The 20,313-nt window shown below is 39.8% G+C and overlaps 1 protein-coding gene across 9 annotated transcripts in view; it reads right to left on the minus strand.

Annotated features, from left to right (window-relative positions):
• Nucleotides 1-20,313, minus strand: part of tacc2 (transforming, acidic coiled-coil containing protein 2) — a 204,879-nt gene that overhangs the window by 161,678 nt on the left and 22,888 nt on the right. For all 9 annotated transcript variants that reach the window (XM_059947778.1, XM_059947781.1, XM_059947784.1 and 6 more), the window contains exon 2: nucleotides 3,013-3,159. The gene's annotated coding sequence lies outside the window, so the exon portion shown is untranslated. The remainder of the gene's footprint in view (nucleotides 1-3,012; nucleotides 3,160-20,313) is intronic.

Raw genomic sequence — 20,313 nt, forward strand, 5'->3', positions numbered from 1 at the left:
CACCACTGATCCAACCTGCAAGTTAACCTTTAGGGAGTCTGCACGAGGACACCCAAGCCCTTTTGCACCTCTGATTTCTGAATATGCTCCCCGTTTAGAAAATAGTCTACGCCTTTATTCTTTGTACCAAAGTGCATGACCATACACTTCCCTACACAGCAGTCCATCTGCCACGACTTTGCTTATTCTCATGATCTGTCCAAATCCTTCTGCAGACTCTCTGCTTCCTCAGTACTCTTTGCCCATCTACCTATCCTTGTATCGTCTGCAATCTTGGCCACAAAGCCATCAATTCTGTCATCCAAACAACTGACATATAACATGAAAAGAATCAGTCCCAACACCAACACCTGTGGAACACCATTAATTACCAGCAGCCAACTAGAAAAGGCCCCCTTTATTCACACTTTATTGCCTCCTGCCAGTCAACAATCTTCACTCCATTGCCATTTATATGACCTTGGAATTATCTTCCTAAATATGCGATGATGAAAATAGCTACCTGCTTTAAAGCATAGAGTTTCAAAGGTAACCCTGAATGAGGATTCCCAGGGTTACATTATTTTGCAAGATTCTACAGTCACAAACTATAGAGAAACAAATTGTTCATATTTCTCCTTTTTTCCAATCTACACTTCCAAGACTAATGCCAATATTTTTCCAGACCTTTGCCTGATCTTTCTTTGTTCAAACCAAAGATGTCACTTTGAAAATAATCTAATTTAAGTTCCCTGAAAGAGTGAAGTAACTATTTTAATTTCCAAACATTACATAGTTTAATTAAGTAGGTAAAAAAAATCATGGGAAGAGTAATATTCAGTTCAGACTTTGACCTCTATTTTATTCTTTGTTTTCAGAGACATAGTCGTGAAAGTTTAAGGTTCAAGAACAGTTTCTTCCCCACTGTCATCTAGTTCTTAAATCTAGCTGGAAAACCCTAATTCTATGGTGGACTAGATTTTCTTCAAATGTCATTATGTTTATTATTTTGTACAAGGGGTGATTGATAGATTCGTGGCCTAAGGCAGAAGGAATCAATGTTGGAAAACCTAGCACATAGTCCCATCCTACATTTACACACTTAGTCTGGTGATCATGGAGCATATGGATCTTGGATCTCCAGAAAGTATCCACAGCAGGGGTGATTGATAAGTTCGTGGCCTAAGGTAGACGGAGATGAGTTATTAACTTCAAACTTTCTGTATAATAACTCAAAGAGTTGCCCTGCATGTGCATGTAACGAGAGCTGTATAACTCATCTCCTACCTTAGGCCACAAACTTATCAATCACCCATCGGTGGATACTTTCTGGAGGTCCAAGATCCGTATGCTCCACGACCGCTGGACTAAGTGTGTAAAAGTAGGAGGGGACTATGTTGAAAAATAAATGGGCTAGATTTTATAAAATTGACTCCTGCTTTAGGCCACAAACTTATCAATCTCTCCTCGTATATCTTGTGAAAGTTTAACTTACGCCAATATAAGTTTTGCAGTCTACGTTTATCATGATTTTAGTGCATGCCACTTCTCTGTCAGAAGCAAATTCTCTTGGCATTTACAATATACCCTGGGTCTGTATGGTCATGACGAAAACTTGAAGTTCAACCTGCTAAGAAGTGATCGATGCACAGGAGATTGAACGATAAAAAAAACAAACAAAAACTATTAATACTGGCCCTGTAAAAAAAAGAACTCCCCAACAAATAAAACAAGATTCGTTGTTTTGCCTATTCTGACATGTTTTTCCATGGCTTCATCTTGGTCAAGAGGAGGTGGAGGAACAACACCTTCTATTCTGTCTGGGTAGCCTCAAAGCTGATGGCAAGAATATCGATTTTTCCTTCTGGTAAAAAAAAAATTGCCCCCCCCCCCCCACTCCCCTCTTCTTCAATTCTCCACTCTGGCCTTTCTCCTCTATTTAGCTGCCCATCATTTCCCCCTGGGTCCGCTCCACCTTCCCTTTCTCTTATGGTTCACTCCCCTCTCCTATTAAATTCCTTCTTCTCCAGTCCTTGACCTTTTCCACCCCCCTGGCTTCACCTATCACCTTCTAACTAGCCTCTTTCCCCCTTTCCCACCTTTTTATTCTGGTGTCTTCCCCCTTCCTTTTCAGCCCTGAAGAAGGGCCTCAGCTCAAGATGTCAACTGTTTATTCAGTGTTGCCTGACCTGCTGAGTTCCTGCAGCATTTTGTGTGTATTCATTGTGTTTGCCAAGCTAAGAAGATGTATGTTCATGTGGGAGAATCTAGAACAGGGGTTCCCAACTTTATGCCATGCACCTCTACCATTATCCGAGGGGTCCATGGACCCCTATTGGGAACCCTTTATCTGGAAAAAGTACGGACACTGATTCAGAGTAGAGGTCCATTTTAAGATGGTGATAAGAAAGATTGTTTGTCTCAGACAGCTGTATATCTGGAATTCTTTACGTCAGTGTTTGGAATCTGAATCATTGAATATACTTGAGGCTGAGATAGATTTTTGATCAATGGGGGATTCAAGTTTTATGAAGAAGAGACACGAGGGTGAAGCTTAAGTCATGATCTAATGAAGTGACAGAGCAGGCTCAAGCGGCCATGCACTTATGTTTCTGTTTTGTACATTCTTATATCCATCATTCTCTCATGTACGTTTCTTTCCACTATCAAATGACACCCCCAGATGCACATACACTTACAGCAACAAAGATCATGAACAGGAACTTTATTGAATATTTCCTTCTAATTCAGATAGAATGGCATCAGTTACTACTGCCAGACATCAGCCAATATATTCAAACCCCAAACAGAATTTTTTTCAATTAGACAAAAGTTACGGATGATTATGCATGAGTTCAATTTATTCTCTTTACGTTTTACTTTTGTTAACATGAGAATTGCATGATTAACGATTTGGGTTTAAATATAAAATAGACAGCAAGTAAATGGCAAGGAATTAGTGAACTAGGATGTTGAAAATCAAATAAGTTTCTCAGCTTCAAGTTTGAATTTATAACTGTTATACATTGATACCTTAATGGAATTTCCTCAGGGAGCTCCTGAAAAACTTCAGCATCATCCAGTGGTTTGGTGTATTGAGAGTGTAGCGGAGGACCGGGAGCAACTGGTCTGAGAAGAGGAGCTGAAACTGACCTGTCTGTTTCAGAAGTCAAGGATCGGCTGGAAAGCACAACATCAGAGATGTGTCAGGATTATTATTCCAGCGGCAAGGCTATGAAAATTAATTCACTGTATCATCAAATCTGCAACATAAGGTCATTTTTAAAGAGGCTTCACATTGATTTCACACATATCTGGAAATGCATAACAGAAAAATTTACATCTAAAAGACAAACGTAAATCAATATATCTATTGAATGGATCACATCTAAAATACTCATCTTTTCTCCTTCAAATTCTGATTGAACTATTGTCCATTTCTTGTGTCAGATTAGCCTTACTGGTGTTATTTTTGCTCTTACCATGCTGACATACTGATGAACTTTGATAAGATCTAAACCAGAGGTTCCCAATCTTTCTAAATGAAAGCCTCACATTCAGACTCAATAAAATATGCTTTCTTCCCCATTACTGCCTGATGATGTCAAAGGTCATTCCTTTTAAGAGAACTGCATGAAAGTCTTTTATTGAGGACTCTCCAACTAAATTATTATCAAACATTCAATGACCACTCTATCACCGGCCCTCAGTCCACACATCTTACCACCAGAATTACAGGCCTCCCTCTCAGCCCCCTAAGGTTGCAACCACTGATCTAAACAATCCTATCCAATCTTAACTTTCTCTCTTGCCACTGAAGCAAAGTATAAGATGAAGTTACTCTCCTGTTCACCTAGTATCCTTATCAACAATTATCCCTTAAAGCAGGGTTTCCCAAGCTTTCTTAAGCCTACCAGTTACTGAGGGGTCCATAGGTTGGGAACCTCTGCCTTAAAGCATGAGGTAGAAACCTTTTCTCAGTTACATGTGCTAATCATGCAAAATATTAATAAAATCATAATGTATGCTGCTTCACAATTGCAATTCCATTGATCTTCAGAAGCAGAGTGTAGTGCACAATATATATCCACTGCTTGCAGAAGACTGACAGAGGCATTTCATTATAACAGTAAATGCAACTTTCTAGAGTTTCATGAAAGATGACATGAAAAGTAAAAAGGGATACATTCAGGATGTGAGAGCTGCTTATAAATTTAATTTTTCATCTCTAAAGTAACTTCTGACTAACAATCCTATAGTGACAGCTCTTGTTTGAAGTTTAGCGATACATCTTTCCTGTCTGACCAGATAGTACTGATAAATTCCTGAAATAATAACCTATCAAAGCTGCTGAAGTAAGTTGACAGGTCATTTCTATTTTTGGAATTATGCAACATGCAATGTTCTTGACGATAGCACTCAGAAAGTGTTCATTATATTGAGGAATTTTGGAATTTTCCACTTCATGCTTAGTAGCTCATCTTTGCTCTTAGTAAAATGAATATGTATCCATAATTATTACCACAATCAGGCTAGAGAATTGATCCCCTCTGCCTTCTCTTTCTGGACTGTGCTTTTGCAAGGTTCTGTGTACAATGTCACTACAGAACTGTTCATAATGGGCTGGAATGGTTGCTGAGTGAAGACCAAGCAGTGTAGGAGAAATACGCACCAGGCTGTGTTTACCGGTAACCAATCTTCAGCTGAAGCAACAGTAAAGGATTTTGAAGTGGTTGTTGTAAAGAATCCAATGAATCCACTTGATCCACTTGAATCCCAGACTGAAATGGGATAAACATGGTTGCCTCATTGTAGGAAAGTTAAGAAGCTTTAGAGAGTTTCACCAAGACGCTGTCCAGATTTGAGATCATGTCTTATGAGGATAGGTTGGGTCAGCTAGAGAGTTTCGCTCTGGAGCAAGGGAAGACTGGGTAAAGGTGTATAGGATATTGGAGGCATAGATAAATGGACAGTCATGACCTTTTCCCAAGATGGGAAGGTGCAATTTTAAGGTCATTGGAGGAAAGTCTAGGAGGGGTGTCAGAGATAGGTCTTTCACACAAACAGTGGTGATGCGTGGGGCACATTCTGAGGGTGGTGGCGGAGGCAGGTATATCAGGGGCATTTAAGAGACTCGTGGATGTGATAAAAGAAAAGCTGGGGGCTATGTGGGAAGGAAGGTGTTCGATGAACTGTTGTAGCAGTGTGTACTATCTACATGATGTACTGCAACAACACACCAAAGTTCCTAAGGCAGCACCTTCCAGACTCACGACCACTACCATCTAGAAGGACAAGGACACCAGATACTTGGGAACATCACCACTTGGAAATCCCCCTCGAAGTCACTCACCAACCTGACTTGGAAACATATCGCTGTTCCTTCATTGTCGCTGGGTCAAAATAATGGAATTCCTTCCTGAAAGCACTGTGTGTGTACCCACACCTCAGGGAATACAGTGGTTTAAGAAAGCAGCACATCACCACCTTCCCAAGGGCAGATAGGGATGGGCAATAAATGATGGCTTAGCTGGTGATGCCCTCATAGCGTAAATGGATAAATATTTTAAAAATTAATCATGGAGCAGGTTAAAAGGTCACCGCAACATCGTGGACCAAAGGGCCTGTACTATATTGTAACACACTGAAAGCAAATCTCATTGTCACTCAGAATCCCAGCCAGCCGAATGTGTCAGGTGCAGTAACTGTAGAGAGTGTTGCCGCCTTTTGGATCCAAGAACCCAGAGTTGATTCTCACCTCCAGCACCGACTCTGCGGAGATTGTATGTTCTCCTTGTAAGTACCAGATTGTGCTGGCTGGGGCATCAAGTAGCTGGTGTAAATTATCCCCAATGTAGGTGGATGGTAGGAGAAGAAGAGATCAAAGAGGTTTCTCTGGGAGCCGCCACAGATTCAACGAACTTAACAGCCTCCTTCCATGACATGAGCAAATATGGAAATTAAATCAGCTCTTTCCTATTTGATTTGAGAAATCCCTTATTAGAAAACCACAATCTTGCCTGTTGGGTCTCACACTTTTGAACTGCTTCATCAATTGACTTGCCTCTCACATATCTAAACACACTTCTGTTTTATTTCCCCTCAATGGTCTCTCTATAACAGGGTTCCCAACCTTTTTTATGCCATGGACCCCTACCATTAACCGGCGGGGGGGGTGGTCTGTGGACCCTAGGTTGGAAACCCCATAGTCCATAATATTCCCAAGTCTCATCCCGTTTTAGTTCATCCCATTGAATTCTTCATCCACACCTTTATTATTTCTTGGCTTTTCCAATCCTAGACAACTTCCCTCACTCAACATAACCTTGAAGGCATAAAAACTAATACTGCTCTGTAATAACTGTCACACTGTCTTGTTCATTAACAGACATTGACACCCATTTCAGCAATAAATAATTTTTTTTAATTCCCTGCATCCTTATTCCCCATGTATAATCTCATCAAAACCTATAACCCTCCCAAAAAAGGATTCCTCTAATTATTAACACGAGGCATTCTGCAGATGCTGGAAATCCACAGCAACACAATAAAATGCTGGAGGAACTCAGCAGGTTAGGCAGCATCTAATGAAATGAATAAACAGTTGACATTTCGGACTGCAACTCTTCATCTGGGACCAGAAAGGAAGGGGATGTTTTGTGTCTAATTCTTCAACTACCATTCTTTGCAATTGCTTCACTGTCATGATCCTAAGCTCAGGAATTTCTTCCTTAAATCTTTCCATCCCACTATTTCCATAACCTGCTTTAAAATACTCCTTACACTTTTATTTCTTGGATCAAACTTAGCTATTTTCATCTAATAATGTCCTAAGAGGCTGACTATCAATATCTGTGTAATTTTGCTTTTTGCTTCTTTGCAGTGGGATGTTAAAATACTATAAAAAAGCATTATAAGGTTTAATACAAGGTTATCAGCTTTGAAATAAAAGCATTATGTTCAAAATATAGGTGAACTGGGACTTTAGAGACTAATTTAGCTTCTATTTCATATCATCAAACAAAAGATTCAGCAATTAACCTGAAAGCTGCTTTGTTCTCTGCTTGAAAGCAAACAATTGAAAGATCACATGCATATATCTATCACACTCTTACGTCATTGGACAATTGAAACAATTATATGCTTCAAATCAATTAATTGTCCAAAAGAGACTCTCCATTGCATTTTACTACCAACTTCTAATCTCCAGAAGCTTCTTTATCGCAATAAAAATAATCTCTGACCATCTAATTGCTTTTGAGAATCAAAGGAACCACTGGAAATATCCTTTCAATCAGTTCAATTGGATGCATTTATGTGGAAAAGAATTAAGTGGCCATGGGCGTTTCAGAAGCTGAAACAACAAAGTTGTTTGGCTCAAAAACTTTTTGTTAAAAGAGTCACCCGACACTTGCACTGCAGTCAAAACAAGAAATGGCAGGTTACCAGTCAATCCGGAAATTCCTGATTTCAGACAAATCCAATCATGCTCTGCTGTTTTCTACTATTCTTAACTGGAATGACTATCACAAACATAATTGTATTGGTCATTAATTTGGCATATTCTTTTAAATCAATGAATCTACAATTAATTAGAAAAATCACTTCTAAGTTTGTCTTTTTGAAAAGTTCAGTGATCAAATTTCAGGAAGTGAGTCTGTGTTATCAGGCTAGAGGCAAAGAGACTGAAAATGCTGGAACCTGGAGCAACATGCAGAAAGCTGGAGGAACAAGCAAGAAGCTGAAATCTCAACACAAAACATTAACTATTTTCCTCCACATATCGGCCCAACCTGCTGAGATCCTCAGGCTTTGGGTGTGTTGTGTCTCTGTAGGCTGATTTGTTGGCTCGACCTTAAGGATGTTTGGCCCTTCTAGTCTACTCCGCCGTTCTATCATGGCTATTTTCCCTCTCAGCTCTACTCTCCTGTAATATCTGTGATGCCATCACTAATCAAGAACCTATCAACATCCAATTTAAATGTACACAGTGACTTGGTCTCCACGGCCAACTGTGGCAATGAATTCAACAAATTCACCACCTTCTGGCTAATGAAATTCCTCCTCACAAACACGAGAAAATCTGCAGATGCTGGAAATCTGAGCAACACACACAAAATGCTGGAGGAACTCAGCAGGCCAGGCAGTATCCATGCGAAAGGGTACAGTCCTGCTGAAAGATTTCGGCCCAAAATGTCGACTGCACTCTTTTCCATAGATGCTGCCTGGCCTGCTGAGTTTCTCCAGCATTTTGTGTGTGTTGCTCAAAATTCCTCCTCATCTCTGTTCTAAAGGGCTGTCTTTGTATCCCAATATACAGGAGAAATCTTTAAGTCAATGCCCAATGTGAAATCCTCCCTTTACATTAACTTCACTGTCTCAAAATTATCCACCATATTAAACCCTACATCAGCACTGTAAGAACCAGTAATTTAAGCTTATGTACAGTACTGTGCAAAGCCTTAGTCACATGTATATTGCAAGGGTGCCTAAGACTTTGGCTGAATACTATGGTAACTTAATGTAATTCACTGTACAGTCATTTTTCCCAAAAAAAAAACAAATCATAAGTGAGTGATGATAAACCTTATTTTGATATGGTCTCCATTGTGGACTGAGAGTGGGAAGGAGGCAGGGGAGAGGAATCACAGTTGGGAAAAGGGGAAGGGACGGGGAGGGAGCGGGAAGCACCAGAGAGACATTCTGTAATGATGAATAAACCAATTGTTTGGAATCAAATTACCTTGCCTGGTGTCTTGGGGCTGGGTTTGTCTGCAGCCATGCACCCTCTCCCCCCCCCCCCCCACCCTGGTCACCAGTCCCATACCCCTCCTGTGGTACTTCTCCTTTGCCATCCCAACATCCTTTGATCCTGTGAGATTTACAAACTCATTCTCTGCCCCAGGTGACAAATACAGTTCTGTGCAAAAATCTTAGGCGCCCTAGCTATATATATGTGCCTAAGACTTTTGCACAGCACTGATACATCAGTGTGGTCACATCACAATATCATGCAGATCCACAAATCAATGTTATGTACTTATGTGGCTTCAGAGACTCCAGGTATTTCAGCGGTAGAAGAAAATCAATGATGAAATATTGTACAGAGACTGCCTGTAACTTCAGATTCACATTCCACGTTAGGCCAGTTTATTGGATGGCTGCATTCATAAAGTTAATCCTTGAACCCAAGATGTTGAAAGACATCTACGACCATTTATACCCAGCAAATGAATCTAAAGCCAGGAAGTCATCATCCATCAATGCTGCCCACAGAAATGTGAAATTACCTCCAAAAGCACAGAGTCCTCTCTATGAGAACAGATTTAGAGTTTTAAAATTCTCATGTTTAATGGCGCTGCTTGATGGTTTCAGTTCAAGTGACCTTGCAATCCATTTTTAAGAAATCTCACTGACATGTTTCCTGATTATTTACTCATTACAAGGAAACGTGCATTGAATACAGCGCTTCCAAACACCACCACAGATGCATTAGCTTAGAGCAATACACAGCAATGCATTGGAGGAACTCAGCAGATCAGGCAGCATCTATAAATGGGAATAAGCAGTCGATGTTTCGGGCTGAGACCCTTCTTCAGGACTGGCATTAGCTTAGAAAATGTATATCACTCTTCTTGGTCTCCTCAGCCGTCACTGTATTTTGTGCTAACATTGAATTGGGTCTCACATAAATAATTTGTCTAACAAGACGATTAAAACTGCATTAGAATGTTTTAGAAGAGCTAGAATAGGATTTAGGCTGAAACCCTTTGCTGCATACCTGTCGGAGAAGAGCATCAAACACCGAGCAAATAGCACAAAACAGAAGCAATCCAAGGGTCGGCTTGGGGGGAGAGAATGCAGGGGACGGAAAAATCTCAAATCTCAAATATGTATAATGTATGCACACTTTGATAGTAAATACTTTGAAGGCATTCTTTGACTTTTGAAAACTATTGAACATGAAGCATCCTTGGGCATCCCAAGATTATATGAGGCAATATATTAAAGCTAAAATGAATGATTTTTACTTATTTCATATTTTTCACACAGAATTCCCTTTTTACTCTGCTAATTGCAATCACTCTACAGCTTGCAGTACAAAGTGAGTAACAGCAGAAAATGCAGGAGAATTAGCCAGCTGCATCTACAGAATCATAAATCTGTTATTCCCTTTGGAAAGCTTACAGATAACACTGCAAGAGAAACATACTAGCACGATATTGTAGGTTCTTTCTACAGAGAGGAAATAGGGAGCCTGACTACTACAACTCTTCAGTCATTTAACTACTTCTGGAACAATGGAAGAAGGTTGGGCTTCCAAAACTTCCACAGAATTTAATTAAAACTTACAGCAATTTCCTACTCATTCAGTAAACAAGAAACGTAAACAACGTAAATCTGTGCCAGCATCGCTGCTCTTCCAGATACCCTGCTGTGTTACCAACACTCTGACCGCCTCCCTTTAGGAATGTTTACGCAAACATTGATTTTGCACATTCCCTACTTCTCTAACTTGCAGGCTGACATAAGTTTGCAAGTCCATTGTTCGTGATGCTATCATCAATAAATTCGAACGCCCCACAAAGTTAAACAAAGGCACATTGTGCTCATTTCTGAAAAGTTATCCAGTCCTGGGATTTGTCACTTCAGGTTTTTAATTTCAGGCAACTTAACATAGGCAATTCTTTAGGCTCCATGAAATGCATGCAAGACCTAATTCTGTCTGCAGTTACTATTTCATGCTTAAGTGCACAGGAAAACTTCCCCATAACATGATCTGCCACACTGCACAACTGGGGTAACTTACAGTAGAGTGCTGAAGTATATAAAAACATCTTTTAAAATCATCTCATGCTGCAATTCTGCTTAGACGGATTAGCTACTTGTTTCAAACATACGGCAACTCTATGGAGCTTACCTAGGGACAAGCCAGGTACGTCGTAAATGAAATGGTCTTCTTACAATGGAAGCACTGAATCTCACAGTGTGATGCCCACAAACAGTTAATAAATCCAGTAGCTAAACTCCGACAGTCTGGGAGTGTATAACTGTTATAAACAATGCAGAAGGACGCTTACAGTCAACCATTTAACAGTTAGTGAAGTCCACATTTTAAGCTGCAATTCTTGAATGAAGTGCATTGAAGAACAACTCACACAAAAGGCCACTGGCTATAAACTAGAGCCTTTTTGACGGAAGCTCCTCCTCTGCTGCATTGTCATGAAAGGTCAGCATCTGACTGACAACCAACAAGTGCAATTCAGATATTTGAAACTACCGGGGGTCAGCTGGATACAAGCATGTACAATACTCGTACAGTTGACCCACCCATTTTAATTTACAGTTCAGAGACTGAGATGCAGACAAAAAGCCTGCATATACAGGATGATGTAAGGTTCTTGGATTGCACTCACGATGTTTACTGTAAATATCTGTCACTCTTGCTGTTTTCGACTAAATTAATGTACTCATGTCTTAAGCTTGATTATTTGATTGGATGGTATCCTGAAATCCATGAAAGTTGGAAAATGTTTTCAATCGTAATGCTTGGCTAAAATAAAACCTATCTGATTCAAATGAACAGTGCGAAGAGTGTAATCAGCTCCCATGGTTGTCTCAGCAAATACACAGCGGGGCAGCTTCGGTCTCCGCGGCAGTAAAGTGTGACCCCAGCTGTACTGTATTTTATAGGTGGACAGCAAAGAAGAGTCTGCAAGAGAGGAGATGGATCTCCAAGAACAGCAGGCTCCGAACGCTTCTTAAGTTCGCAAAATAAGCTGTTTATTCCAGGAATGGCATGATGTTTAGAGCGACTTTTCTCTTTAAAGCTATCATTAAACCACGTGATGATGCAAAACAGAAAAAGGTAATGCTGACGTTTTAGAGCGAAGCGGGTTTGGTGAGATCAAAGTGTAGCTGAAGGGATTACTAAGTAGTAGGAGCAAGATGAAAGCAGAGGTCATTCGGCAGTGCATCTCACACCTCTGCCTGGCACTCTAAACGAGTTTCTATAAGTAGTAATTCTAGTAGCTTTTAGAAAGTCATTTTGCTCCTAAGAATGTTGAAGGAATGGGCCGAGTTCTAAATTATTAAAATTCATGCACTTTGCAGAATTCACTTTAGTATTTGACGTGCACATTCCATTGCTGGTCTCAGATACGCAGAGTATTTTTTCAGTCTAATTTCTTATATACACATTTTGAATCCAGTAAACCTTCTGGCCATCGTGTACATCGTGAGTTTATGCATCAAACCCATTCCAGACGCTTGGTCAGAGAGCAGAATTAAGGAGGAAAGAGAAATAGCAAGGGAAAGAAATTCAGAGGAAGAATCACAAAGCAGACTCACAGCCACCAGTGAAGATTTAGGTGGCTGGAACTTACAATAATATCCCATTTAACAATGTAGGAAAAGCATCTGTCTAAATCTGCAGTTAGAAAATATGTAACGATAAAGAGAAAGAAGATCCAAAGTTCAAAGTAAATTTATTATCAAAGTACATATATGTCACCATATACTACCCTGAAATTCATTGTCTTGTGGGTTTACTCAATAAATCCAAAGAATAATAACCATAATAGAATCAACGAAAGACCTCGCCAACTTGGGCTTTCAACCCACGTGCAAAAGACAACAAACTGCAAATACAGAAACAAATAAATAATAATAATATTAAATTAATAAACAATAAATATCAAAAACATGAGATTAAGAGTCTTTGAAAGTGAGTCCATGGGCTGTGGGAGCATGCAAGTGACATTGAGTGAAGTTATCCCCTTTAGTTCAAGAGCCTGATGGTTGAACGGTGGTAACTGTTCCTGAACCTGTTGGTGTGAGTCCTGAGACTCCTGTACCTTCCTACTGATGGCAGCAGTGAGAAGAGAGTATGGCCTGGACCAAGTGGTGGGAGTCCTTGATGATGCATGCTCCTTCCCTGTGACAACTCCCTGTGTAGATGTGCTCAGTAGAGGGGAGGGCTTTACCCATGATGGAGTGGGCCATGTCCACTACTTCTTGTAAAAACTTTCGTTCAAGGGCATCAGTGTTTCGATATCAGGCTGTAGTTTCCCCTTCAACATGTGACTGCCTTTCTCATTAACAGTCTGCTTCAATATGCAAAACAATTTCTATTACCCTCCTTTACTTAAAAGTTGATTGTCACATCATTGTGTGGACTTAGTTGATTTTTAAAAAAATCAAGAACCATCATTACATCTTCCCTGATGATGGAACACCGCTGAGGGGAAGAATCTCGAAGTATGGGCTCACAGCCACCAGTGAAGGTGTGTGTGGCTGGGAATGGCATTAATATCCCATCTAACAATGTAAGAAATGTATCTGTCTAAATCAGCAGTTAGAAAATATATAACAGTAATGAGGAGTTAATTAAATCTCTCAAAACAGATCTTGAACGATCTGTTGCAAGATAAGGATATCTTATCGTGCAAGATATGATGTGATGCACGATAAAGTCTGCAGATGCTGGAAATCTGAGCAACACACACAAAATGCTGGAGGAGCTCAGCAGTTTAGGCAGTATCTGTGGAAAAAGAGTAAGCCCTGATGAAGGATCTTGGTCCAAAACACTGACTCTTTACTCTTTTACATAGATGCTGCCTGGCCTCCACATTCCACCAGCAGTTTGCATGTGTAGCATCTTTCGCTGGTGTTTTGCAGTATCACTGAACTTTGAAATTAATAAAGGCTCTGAACTTACAGAGTCACAATGAAAAATCACAGGGTGCATGAAAAATCCCAAATTTCTCCTAATCTACAACTAGGAATATGGATTCCACCTCAGAGCTCATGCATTGGTTTAGTTACACAGTAGGAGGAGCTGGAGTGAAAGCACCGTGCACTTTGTTGATGCTTGGAAAATAGCTTGGAGTCTCTTAGCACATCAAACCTGATTTATTAATGAGTTGCAAGCTGAACATTAGGAACTCAACTGGGAAACCGTTCCCAGGGCAAGACTTCGTCAGATGTGAGTTCAGAAAGAACCATCGGTAATGGAAGATAAAGGTCAGAAATCCCTTTGAAATTCATGTGAACAGCTCAAGCAAAAATGAATGTTTTCAGGACAGAGTAAGCAAAGTAGTAAATGGAGTTAATCTTAAACAAATGATGCAAACCCACCAGAAGAGGTAGTGTGAAAGAAATAATAACTGGGAAAACACCGATCAGTTACCTTCATCTCAGAATCAGAGTCAGGTTTAATATCACTGGCATATATCATGATATTTGTTGTTATGCAGCAGTACATTGCAAGACATAATAATAAAAACTGAATTACAGTACAAATATATTTAAAAAGCTAAATTAAATAAGTCATGCAAAAAGAGAAAAAAAAAGTAGTGAGATAATGTTCATGGGTTCAATGTCCATTCAGAAAACTGATGGCATGGGGAAAAGCTGCTTCAGAAACGTTGAGTGTGTGCCTTCAGGCTTCTGTATCTCCTTCCTGATGGTAGCAATGAGAAGAGGGCATGTCCTGGGTGATGGGGCGTGCCCACATCTCACTGCTCATAATTTTGCAAAATGACTCGTATGATAAATCTTTTATCTATTTTTCAATTCCCCTGCCAAGTTACTCTATCAGCCAGGTGATATGTTACAGCAATAGGTGAACAGCACAAAGATTGCAGCAGAACCATCATGAAAGATCCTCTGGAAGCTGTACTAACCATGGATGTTTAATAATGTTATAAAAATGTTATGCTGTGTTAATATCTGAAAATTGATTATGGTCTTGATTATCAGCATCTGGAACAGATCTGGGTCTGAGAGCAAGGAACAACCCAAGGGGTGGATGATTTATGTGCCAGGCTAGATTGAAAAGGTCAAGATGATGGGGCTGGAGGTGAGGGATGGGCTGGTTCAGCTCACAACTCCGTGAGGTTTACTCGTCTCTGCGCTGAACTGAGGCTGTGGCCTGCATCAACTCCTGAATCAGCTGCTGTGATGCCTGGCATCGTGTCTGAGACTCACTATTGTGAACTTCAGTTCTGAATGCTATTTGCTTATTTTTACTGATTTTACAGTTTGTATTTTTTAATGCCCCTTGGTTTTCTTTGTTTTGTGGCTGCCTGTAGGGAGATGAATCTCAAGGTTGCATAAAGTATACACACTTAGATAATAGGTGAACTTTGAAGACCCAGATCATCTGCTGAGTAAACAGATACAGCATCTCCTAAAGATCTGCACTTCTATCACGTGGAAGGTCAAAGGAAGCATAGAAACATACCGGTATATTTCAAAGTTCCATACCAGTGTGACTTGGAAATGTACTACCATTACCAAATACTGGTGAGATAGCATCATTACCAAATGCAAATTCTTTCCATTAGATCATTTGAACACCTTCCACACAAGGGCTGCAGCATTTTAAGAAGCTGACTTGTCTCTACCACTTCAAGGGCATTAAATAATGACTTTCTCAATACATAATGACTTTCACAATGTCCTGTGAAATTAATGAAACATTGGGCACCTTTAGCACTGCATTCACCAATGCAGAAACTGGTTAAGACCTGTTTTCTCAACTAGTGCTGCAAATCAATAAAGGTTGTCTGATACAATTGACAGAAGCGTCAAGGGAAACTACCTGCATGTGACAAAATGTATAAAGTGGGAGTAAAATAAGCTCCAGATGTGTCCTTCAAAAAGAAACCTCTTTGACATAAAAAAATACACTTTACATGCTTTTAAATTCATGAAGAATAACAAGGAATTGTATAAGAACAATGATTGAAAATGATGTAGCTCAATATGCAAGAAATAGCTTCAGCACTTAAAAAGCTATCCTAATAACCACTGAACATCTGCAGCAAGTTGACACTTTTACACTTTATAACATTTATGAGTAGCAAAACTAATGATGGTTTTTGATTTTAAAATAAACTACGTGCTCATGATGGAGTGACAATTCATCATCTTTAAGTAAAAGAAGCTAATAGAAATTGCTTTGCATATCGAAGCAGACTGTTAATGAGAAAGGCAGTCACGTGTTGAAGGGGGAAACTACAGTCCGGTATGAAAACACAAATGCCCTTGAATAGAAAGTCTTACAAAAAATAGTAGATGCGGCCCAGTCCATCACAGATAAGGTGCTCCCGACCATTGAACATATCTACACAGAGCGTGGTCATTGAAAGCAGTATCCATCAATGGGTACCTATCACCCAGAGCATGTTCTCACTTCACTGCCACCTTCAGGAAGGAGGTACAGGAGCCTCAGGGTTCACACCACCTGGTTCAGGAACAGTTGGTACCCCTCAACCATCAGGCTCTTGAACCAAAGGGGATAACCACTCAGCTTCACTTGACCCATTATTGAAATGTTCCCACAATGTATGGACTCACGTTCAAGAACTCTTCATCTCCTGTTCTTGATATTTATTGCTTATTTACTTACTATTATTTATTTCTTTTTATATTCACACAGCTTGTTGCCTTTTGCACATTGGTTGTACACCCAAGTTGGCACGATCTTTCATTGATTCTTTTATGGTTATTGGATTGATTGATTACGTCCACAAGAAAATAAATCTCTGGGTTGTATATGGTAACATACAAGTACTTTGATAATAAATTTACTTCGAACTATGAACGTTGAAGAATGTAGAAGCATTAGTGTCAGGGAGTCAGCCTGTAACATTAGAATTTGCTTGTTTTGCTAGATCATTTGGGGGTATTTAAAGACAAAATAGATGGATTATTTTGAAAATTCAGAAAACAGGGAGCTATGGAGATGAGGTCTGGAACAGCTCAGTCCTGATCATATTGAATTTGAGGGCAAGGCGGAGGGGTCCTGATCTTGCCTGTTCCTATTGTTTGAAGTTCTCATTTTCTTGTTCCTGCAAGAATAGCACAAAAAGCAATAGGCTAAAAGTGTTCTTTCTGTTTCATTAAGATCTATCGCCTTGTGTGCAGATATTCAATAATTTATACTGCATTCCCCCTGGCACAATTGTTATCGAATCTCTCTACCTTATGGACATGATGCCTTTATCCAGAGCATCTGCTGCAACTGTGCAAGTTATACTCGCGCCACCCTTTCCAAGGCCAGGAGGTGAAGAAGAGATGGATGTGGGAGAACTACAGTCAATAGAGGGCAGGAAAAAGATCAGTTATAAAATAAATTGCCCACAGTCTTTTCAAAGCTGTTAATAACAATAAATATACATTTATACTGGAAAGATAAAAGGAAGAACCTGTGTACCTTTCAGACTTTAATCTTTCATTATGTCCTCCCTCAGATATTCTGACTTCAGTGTTTGCACATGGAGCCAGTAGAAACCCATCTTCTTTCACATCTGTTAATGTTTTGAGGGATCTACCTTCTGCAGCTGTTTGTTCAACTTCAAATAAAACATCATTTTTTAATTCAGAGTTTGACAAAGGCTTTTCTTTTATGGGCATTTGATCGACTCCAGTCAAACACTCTGTTGGGAAAACATCCATCATATATTCCTGTTCATCAGCATTATTTTGCAGGCAGCTTTCTGGTGACTTTCTGGTGTGCAACAAGAGCAGGTGCTCAGCCATGCTGCTAACTTCTTTGCTTTCGATAACCATGGAGTCTGTCGGTTGAGTTTCCTGAGATGCAGCATGTCTTTTATAATCTGTGCATTCAACTTGGACCATCTCTTTCTTCACTGCTACTGGGACTTCATGATTTCCTTGATCAAAATCCACCTTCAAACTTATCTTATCTTCACAAATGCTTTGGGAAATTTGACTATCATATGCCTGTAGTTGCTCATTCACTGTAGTTATTGTCAACAAGTTGTTCATTTCCACAGCTTTAGAAAAGGTCATATGGCAAGGAAACATCTTGGAATCTTTTCCAAAAGTCATACTTCCCACACTATTTGTACAAACACTTTCTTTTCCACTTGTGGCCAGGGACTCATGTCTCTCACGGTCATATCTTTGGCTTAAATTATCATCTTTAATTATTTCTCCAGATTGCAAGGAACTTGAAGCATATTTATTGATTTCAGGAATTATGGCTTCAGGGCAATGTGCATTTTCAGGGCATGGGTCTGCTTTTGTTTCAGTGACAGATAATTGGTGAGATTCACTGAGGCAACTGTTTTCAGTCACTTGCATTTCATTCCCAGTATCAACACTAGATAACAATGTCACACTTTCTGAGTGAACTGTCTTATCAATGAATACATTTTCTTTGCTTACTTTCGTTTCATCTTTACACATTATTTGTTTAGTGCCAAGGCTGAAATCCAGTAATTTATTTTTGTCATCCTCTATGCCAAATTCCTGAGCATTTGATATCAGTTCTACAGTTTCTTGGGCTGATACACTCTCAGTGGGAATCAGTAGATCAGTTGCTTCTTTAATCTCAGTATTACAGGCTTCCTGTTGCTCATTTTTAAAATCCACTGACGTTCCCTTGACTTTCACTTCTTCAGGGTTCTGAGGCATCAGGGTCAGTTTAGAAGTTTCTGAGGATTTTCTCTCTCCATCCATTTTAAGTTTGCTCACATTTTCTTCAAATATCTTTTCTGTTAGGTCTCTAAAGTTGATTTCATTCTTGTCATCTTCTGGAGTGGAGGCCAATAAATGATCATGCTCTGTATCCAGCTTGTGAATCTGCAAGCTGGGTGGCAATTTTATAGTTTCTGAAGGTGGAACAATCTCTGCTTTGGTGTCCAATTTGAATGCATTAATTTCTGACATGTTCCACTTCTGCTGTTCAGAAATCCAATTGACATCTGATAACTTCTCTATACAGTCGATTTTGTCTTTTTTGGGAGGGCTGAATAGTATCATTGTGGTGTTGTCTGGATATGAATTATTTTCCATACAATCCTCATTCTTGCTGGCTTCTATATGTATTCTGCTGCTACCTTGATCACAAGTGGAAACTATTGGTTCGGAGATGTCAGAGTCCTGAAGTGCTGTTGCCAACTTCATACTTTCAGGGATTATAATATTTTCCAGAGCACTCTGTGAGCTTTGCACAGATTTTCCATAAACTCTTTCCTCTTCACTTGCACAGCTGCATACCATCTGCAGCTGGCTATTTAAAGCTGATATCTTCTTCATGTCTTTTACATCAGGAGTCTGAGTATCAGATATTGGATTAATAGTTTCTGGAAAGAAATTACTTGCACGCTCAACGTGAAGGTTGTCCAAGAATTCAGGTTGATATTCATTAATTAATCCTTTTACAGTCTCTGGCAGAACAGCTGGTTTAAGTTCCTGTGCACAAGCTGCCAATTGCTTATCGACCGAGACGTCATTGTCTTTTATACTTATTTTTGATACGTGCATGATTTCCTCCTGAATATTTTCATTTGAATCATTTTTGACTGCAGGTTCCTCTTTCAAATTTCCACCAAAATTTAATGTCTCTTTTTCTTTCCCTTCAAGATTCTGAGGGCTGTCTGTCAACTCCAGGGCTCCCATGTGTGCAACATCCTCAGTAAGTACCTGACAGCTCCAAATATTGCCTTCAGAAGCATTGTCATCAGCAGCACTTCCCCATTCTTCATTAAAAACTGGCAGTAAAATTTCTCCTGGAGACCGTTCAGGAACTTTTGAAGGAACAATATTTTCTTTAACCATCTGATGCCTCCAGAAGTTTTCCTCATAGATGTGTCCTTTTGCTTCACTATTACAAAATTGCTGCTGTTCATCAATGAAGTCAGGTAATGTGTTTTTCTCTTCTGATGTTTCCTGACTCACAACAGTGGGAATTAATTCTGTGGTCTCCAAGGGGACATCTGATGTGATCGGTTGGAAGCCTTGTATATCTTCTTCTTTCATTTCATCACTGCATTTTTTGAACTCTGGTCCCTCTTCCTTTGTCTGCCTTTTATAGTAATGCTCTGAGCCAGCTGGCACTTCCAAGGGTGGTGGGGAGGGTACGTTTTCACTAACACTCATAACACAGCACACTTTATCTTCATGGATTCTTTCCTCTGTTGGACCAGTGTGGATCTGTTGTTCTTCAATGAATCCCAGTGATGTCTCAGTTTCCAGAGGAATGGAAAGCTCCTGCACCATCCTGGTGGATTCTGGAGGAGAGGTTTTCCTATCCTCTGGATCACTGCTCATAGTTTCAGCACAGCAATTTGTTGCACTTCCACTTGTTTGCTGATGCCCTATGTCACAATCAGAATGAACCAAGCTCTTGCTCAATAATTCAGTGTGAGGATAATGATCCTTCAATCCTATCATTGTGAATTCTGGACTATTTTCTTCATCCTTCTGAAAACCACCTACATCTTCTTTACCACAGTCATCCTCTGTTCCTCTTGTGGATACTTGTTGTTTTTCATTAACATCAAAACTCAGAAGTTT

Source organism: Hypanus sabinus, chromosome 22 (assembly GCF_030144855.1).
Source record: "Hypanus sabinus isolate sHypSab1 chromosome 22, sHypSab1.hap1, whole genome shotgun sequence".
Classification (NCBI taxonomy): Eukaryota; Metazoa; Chordata; class Chondrichthyes; order Myliobatiformes; family Dasyatidae; genus Hypanus; species Hypanus sabinus.